Source organism: Astyanax mexicanus, chromosome 22, assembly GCF_023375975.1.
Source record: "Astyanax mexicanus isolate ESR-SI-001 chromosome 22, AstMex3_surface, whole genome shotgun sequence".
NCBI lineage: Eukaryota > Metazoa > Chordata > Actinopteri > Characiformes > Acestrorhamphidae > Astyanax > Astyanax mexicanus.
Window position 1 is genome coordinate 37,639,278 of NC_064429.1, and position 7,500 is coordinate 37,646,777.

Here is a 7,500-nt window from a genome sequence, read left to right on the forward strand (position 1 = left end):
TGTGTGTGTGTGTGTGTGTGTGTGTGTGTGTGTGTGTGTGTGTGTTGCTGTAGGGGGACAAAGCAGATTGAAAAAACATCTGCAGAGCTTCAGTGGTTGAATTTCAGACCAGCTGTTCATTTCTTCATGTTTTCCAACACACACACACACACACTACACACACACACACACACACACACTCCTCAATTACTGCCTTTATTTGAGTTTTCCTCTGATGTGTGTATTCCTACAGTTCAGTACTGTGATGTCGACTCGACCTGAACCCGTCGCTTTATAACTGATTCCTCTCTGGAAATAAAGACTCAAAACATTTAGGCTGCATCATTTATTCAATGGTGAAAAAATGAAAAGTGGTGAGAAATAGTGAATGTTTTGTTTAGTTTGGGTTAATTTTGTTCAGCTTTGGTCTAGACCTGAAGATTATATTAGGTCAGTTTTGATTTCAGCAAAAAGTTCAATTTTCTTCGGTTTTAGTTTCGACCAAAAGATGAAATTGTTCAGTTTCACAAAAAGGCTTAATTTTGTTTCATTTTGCTCTGTTTAGGCCAAACAATTAATTTAGTTCAGTTTTGGTTTCGGCCAAACATTTAATTTTGTCTGGTTTTGGCCAAAAGTTTTATTTTTGGTTGATGTTGATTTTGGTCAAATGTTTTATTTTGGTCCGATTTGGTTTTGGATAAACGTTTCATGTTGTTTGGTTTTGGTTTTGGCCAAGTGTTTCATTTTATACGTTTTTTGGTTTAGGCCAAACGTTTCATTTTTTCCGGTTTTAATTTTGGCCAAAAGATTCATTTTGTGGAGTTTCACAAAAAAGCTTATTTTTGCTCATTTTTGGCTTACGCCAAACATTCCATTTTGTTTGGTTTTGGCCAAAAGTTTAACTTTGTTGGATTTCACAAAAAAGTTTAATTTTGTCCGTTTTGGTTTTAGCCAAAAAAATCAATTTTGTCCAGTTTTGGTTTCGGCCAAAAGATTCATTTTGTTGGGTTTCACAAAAAAGCTTAGTTTTGTTTGGTTTTGGGTTTCGGCCAAAATTTAAATTTTGTTACAAAAAAGTTTAATTTTGTCTGGTTTTGGTTCCAGCCAAAAAAAAAATTTTTTTTTCCGTTTTGGTTTCGGCCAACGTTTTATTTTTATTTTTCTTTTTACTTTAGTTTTAGCCAAACGTTTAATTTTGTTCGGTTTTGGTTTTGGCCAAATCAATACTTAATTTTGTTCAGTTTCGGACAACAATTTTAATTTTGATGCACCATTAATTATTATATAATAATTAATCTATACAGCGTTTGTAGCTATTTAAACAGCAGCAGATGCACGCTCACGAACCTGCAGAGACTCCAACCCTCAAACTACTGCCTGCAGGATCGTGATGTTATATCAGCCCTGCGTGCACAACCATACACTCCCACTAATTTACCATCCCTCACCTGTAGAGACACACACACACACACACACACACACACTCTCTCTCGCAGTGCTGAGAGAATTAAAATGTCCTTCCATTACGTGTCCAAATCGCCGTAATGCCGATGATTCATTAGCCGCCGTCGCTAATGCTAATCAGATGGGTGATAAGCTCGGGAAGTGCCACTGAGACGTGTTTTCCTTTTCCACGACCGACCGTTTCCCAAACCGCTGCAGATACTCTACTCATTATTTATTATTTATTTATTCACTGAGTTGTTTATTTGTTTGTTTGTCTCATTTTTATGGCAGAATGAACCAAGTTTTAGCCCTAAAACTCTTCACCTCATATCATCACGCTAATTAACAAAATTAAAGTGTAAATTCATGCGCTTTCAATCTATAAAAACAATTACATAATGTATTACTGCAGGCTAGAACTAGCGTCACATAGCATCAACTCAGAACACACCTTTGCAACGCCATGGCAACCACTTACAAACACCACAGCATGTAAGAATCAACTTAGAAAATATCTTAGCAGCCCACTGCAACCACCTAGAAACACCCCAGAAATAAATGCAATACCACATCTACCGCATAGAAAACGCCTAGCAACAAGCCGATAGCATCAGCTTAGAATACACCACAGCAACACCACAGAAACCACCTAGAAACACTAATGCAATAAATGCAATATCATAGCTACCACATAGTAAACACCTAGCAACACAACATCGTAGAATCAACTTAGAAAACACCTTAGCAACACCAGAGCAATCAACTTAGAATCAACCCCACAGCAAGCACCTAGAAACACCACAGCGGTAAATGCAACACCATAGCGACCACGTAGCAAACACCTAGCGACAAACACATTGCATTAACTTAAAGCAATAAATGCAATACCACAGCTACCACATAGAAACACCAAGCAACATTGTAGAATCAACTTAGAAAACACAAGAGCCATAAACGCAATAATACAGCTACCACTTAGTAAAAGCCTAGCAGAAAACACCTTAGCAACCACCCAGGCGTCTCGTTATTAATGATAAATTAGCTTGAAGCGACGGAGCGCCGGTCACTCGAGGTTCAGCAGAATGAGGTTAAATCAGAATCAGAAACTGAAGAAAGTCTTTGTGAATTTCCTCAATAACGTTCTGATCTCCTCACGCTCCCGACGACTCCACCGCTCTCCAGCGTAAAGTCTCAGTAATTACGCCTCCGCCGCCGCAAACGCCGACTCATGAAGCCTCATTAGATCCACACTGCCTCAATTAGCCGCCGCGCCGAGCGCTAATCAGCCGCCGAGCTCTGGCGTTCCGGCTGGAAAAGCCAGGACCGGACTCTCAGTCCATTTCATTCATTCAGAACATATAAGATCATTCTCCCGAATCCGTCATCGTTCTGTAATCAGCCCGGGTCAGCCCAGAGCAGAACCACCGGTTCCGGACGCTCGCCGACCCGAACGGCCTTTCAGAGACCGCGGGAGCCCCGGCGTACGCCGGCGTTTCAGAGCTCCGAACATGAGTCACCTGCGCTAACAAGAACATTACCACTCAACAGTGCCCAACGGGGGTTAAAGTAGGGGTTTCCGATAAAGTGGCCAGTCAGAAGAGGAATATAGGATGTGTTTTGAACAATTCAGATGTTTAAATATAATCCTCTGGAATATAAAACCACCAAACTGAACTGCTTGAATTTTTCCCCCAGGAGTAAAGCAGCATAAAGTTATCCAAAAGCAGTGTGTAAGACTGGTGGAGGAAGAGAACATGATGCCAAGATGCATGAAAAAAAACAGTGATTAAAAACCAGGGTTATTCCACCAAATATTGAAGTCTTAAAACTTAATCCGTCAGTCGCAACAAGGACCATCAAAAACATTACAATGATGAAACTGGCACTCATCAGGACTGCCCCAGTAAAGGAAAAGCAATAGACCCAAAGCACCACTATGGCCCTAACCAGGGACACGTTTCCAATAAAGTGGCCACTTTAATCGTGTGTGTGTGTCTATACAATGGAAACTGCATGATCAGCGACATGCAAATAATTCAATATCTCAGCAAATCAGAGGCAGCTATTGATCGGTTGCTATGCAGCATTTTTTCCACTTCCTCTATTCTGGGATCTGAACAGCTCGGGGTCGCCGCGGCAGCAGGCGGCCCTAAAGGTCGCGACCTTATGAATAATTGGCTGCACTCAGGAGGTCAGGAGTCGCTGGCCCCTCCCCCGCCCCCGCTTCCTCACACGACCCATAATGCCACTTGTTCCGCTGGTGGATATTTATAGCCGAGTGCCGACCGTATGCAGACTGACACAAAAGCGCCGGACTCGGATCAATACCAGTCATTTCTGACTCTAACAGAACCTTCAGAACCTGAACCAGCACTCCAGAACCCTCAGATTTACTCTTAAAGAACCTTCAGAACCTGAACCAGTGCTCCAGAACCTGAACCAGTGCTCCAGAACCTTCAGATTTACTTTCACAGAACCTTCAGAACCTGATCCAGTACTCCGGAGCCTTCAGACCCAAACCAGACACCAACCAGAACCTAAACCAGCGCTCCAGAACCCTCAGATTTTCTCTTTCAGAGCCCTTAGAACCTGAACCAGCGCTCCAGAACCCTGAGATTTACTCTTACAAAGCCTTTAGAACCCGAACCAGCGCTCCGGAACCTTCAGACCCAGCCAGATACCACTCAGAACCTGAACCAGAGCTCCAGAACCTTTTAGAAGTGTTCTTTGAACATCTTGTCAATGGTTCTACAGTATATAGAACCAAAGAGGGTTCCACCATTGTTACAATTTTAAAAAATAGTCTATAAGAACCTTTTCTTTGCAGGGCAGGTGGTTAAAGTGTTCTTTGCTTTGTTGGAAACGCTTTGATAGATGGTTCTAGGTACCAACAAACACAGTTCCACCACTGCTGTCTGTGTTTTTAGTAGTGCAGTAAACAGAACTGTTATTTGGGGTAAGAATGCGGTGTTTTGGTGAATCAGGAACGCTGGTATGCGACGCTGCGGATCGTAGAACCGATGCGGGGTGCTGCGGCGCTCGTTAGAGAGCAGTTTGGCGCTGTGATGTGAGCCGACACCAGCCTGGCTCGGAGAACGCCGGAGGTTTTACTCATTACCGCGCTAACAACGCCAACGTGCGAGAGTGTGTGTGTGTGTGTGTGTGTGTGTGTGTGTGTGTGTGTGTGCGCACAAGAGTGTGTGTGCAAGAGTGTGAGAGTGTGTGAGTGAAATACCCAACACCTGGTGCTGCAGTTGGTGAAGCAGCCAATAAGGCCAGTCTTCACACACACTTACACTCATTTAACACACACACACACACACTAACACACACTAATCGTGCACACACTGATCACACACACATACACACACTCTCTCGGTTCCCTGGACACATCTATGGCTAGAACGTGTGAGTGGGAGGTGTTTGAGAGCACGGTCCAGATTAAGAAAAAGCACGGCAAAAAAAAAAAAGCGTAGGAAAGTCGGAAAATAAGAAAAAGGATTGCGACATATTTAGGTCTTTAAATCTTTATTCAGAATGAAAGAACCCTTTTAATAAAAAGTTAAATAAATAGTTAAATAACAGCTTTATGTTCTATACAAAACATGTGCATAAAGTTCTTTACACAAAATAACTCTCATATAAAGATAAAGAATAGAGCTCACCAGCTTTGTTCTTATCAGTTTTATTCTTTTTCAGAATGAGCCGTTTAAGGGCTCTGTCACTTTTATGCAAATAAGCTGTTCACATATGTACAATAAGCGTTTACCACTTGCAAGAGTTAGCTTGAGCTAAATATCAAAATACGAAGTACTTAAAACATCTGCAGACTCCATCATCTGCTAAATTGCCATGAACAGCAGGTAAAGATCCCACCCTCAAAAGAAGTCTGCAGGCTAACTCTGCTATGTACTGTCCCTATATATAGAACCCCTTCTTGGTTAGAAGAAGTGTTGTTCTTGGTGCTCTTTAGACCCATTTGCAAAAGGTAGTATAGCCCCTTTAGAATATGTAGAATATGATTAAATGGTTATTTACACATTTTGTAGATGGTTCTCTATAGAACCTTTGAACCTAAAGGGTTCTTTTACTATTTAGAGCCATAAAAGTCCATATTTTTAGCACGGAATAGAGCCGTTTTTGCTTGGATTGTACGTAAAGTGAACACGGCATTGTTAGAAACCTTTAGATGGTTGTTGGTAGAACCACACAGGGTTCCACCATGGTTCTGAGTCCAGGAGCAGTGAAAGCTGGTGGTGATGTGGGTCTACTTCGGATCCATAAAACGCCAGAACCAGAACAACCAGCATGAAGCAACTCCTACAGTGTGTTGGTACGAGTTGGTGTGTGTGTTGGAGTGTGTGTGTGTGTGTGTGTGTGTGTGTGTGTGTTTTGGGCCCCCCTGGTCCAGCCGGTGCTGCAGGGTGAGCTTTGTGCTGCTGAAGGTTTATGAACTTATCAAGAGGCTCTGAGGGCAGCGGCACCTCGGGGAGACCGGAGGGGCATCCAGCTCTACTAGACTGGCAGAGTGTTTGGTGTGTGTGTGTTTGGTGTGTGTGTTTGGTGTCTGTGTGTGTGTGGTGTGTGTATAGTGTGTGTGTGTAGTGTGTGTGTGTGTGTGGGAGGATTGTAAAGTAATGCTCAGGCTTTAGTTTGAGCCTCTTCATAACGAAGCCTCGGGCAGCGAGAGAAACATATACGAGATCTTCACTCTGAAAAAACACCAACCAGAACAATAAACACCCTCTCCCGAACCCTCACCATCCGTCTCACACTGTCTCAACTCTGTCTCACTATCTCTCACTTTCTCTCTCACACTGTCTCTCTATCTTTCAACCTCAATGTCGCTCACAATGTCTCACTATCTCTCACTTTCTCTCACACACTGTCTCACTATCTCTCTAGCACACTGTCTCACTATCTCTAGCACACTGTCTCACTCTCACTATCTCTCACTTTCTCTCTCACACTGTCTCACTATCTCTCTAGCACACTGTCTCACTCTCACCATCTCTCACTTTCTCTCTCACACTGTCTCACCATCTCTAGCACACTGTCTCACTCTCACTATCTCTCACTTTCTCTCACACACTGTCTCACTATCTCTCACTCTCTCTCACACACTGTCTTTCTATCTTTCAACCTCAATGTTGCTCACAATGTCTCACTATCTCTCAACCTCACTGTTGCTCACACTGTCTCACTCTCCCTCTCAACCTCATTGTTGCTCACACGGTCTCATTATCTCTCTGTCTCTTACAATTTCACGCTCACATGGTCTCACTAGCTCTCACACTACCTCTCACTACCGCTCACATAGCCTTACTATCTCTCACTTTTTCTCTTACACTGTCTCACACTCACATTGTCTCATTTTCTCTCACACACTGTCTCACAATTTCTCAACCTCACTGTTTCTCACCATCTTTCTCATATCGTCTCAGTGTATCTTACAGCATCACTGTAAGACACTCACTGTGTCTCACTCCAACTTTCTATCTCTTAATTATTCATCCATTTTATTCTCTAAGCTCATCTCTTTCTCCATGCTCTCTTCCGTATGTCTCTCTACTTCTCATTTGAGTCTCTCCGTTTCTCTCCACTGCCTTCATGCCCAACAGCATCTCATCTCTCTTTCTGTCCTCTTTCTGTCCCTCTCTTTTGATCTCCTTGATGTCCTTTAACACTTTCTCTCTTTCCGACACACACACACACCCACACACACCCACACACACACACCCACACACACACACACTATACACACACACACACACACACACAGAAAGTCATTGGGGTAGAGGTGTGTGTGATGAACTCATTTGTTTACCTGGGTGTTCGTCCCAGCGGGCAGTGACAGTAAACTACGATGAGATAATGCTCACACACACACACACACACACACACACACACACACACACACACACACACACACACACACACACACACACACTCTTTGGAGCCAGCTTTTAAAGTGCAGGTTTAGGCAGAGTATTGTAGGAAGATGCTGTTACTTTACTGTGAGGAGGATTTGGATGGATGGATATATGGACGGATAGATGGACGGATGGATGGACA

General features: G+C 43.1%; 1 protein-coding gene across 1 annotated transcript in view; it reads right to left on the reverse strand.

The window, feature by feature from the left end:
- The window catches only part of sema4c (sema domain, immunoglobulin domain (Ig), transmembrane domain (TM) and short cytoplasmic domain, (semaphorin) 4C), a 124,422-nt gene that overhangs the window by 77,894 nt on the left and 39,028 nt on the right, over window positions 1–7,500 (reverse strand). The gene's annotated exons all lie outside the window — the stretch shown is intronic.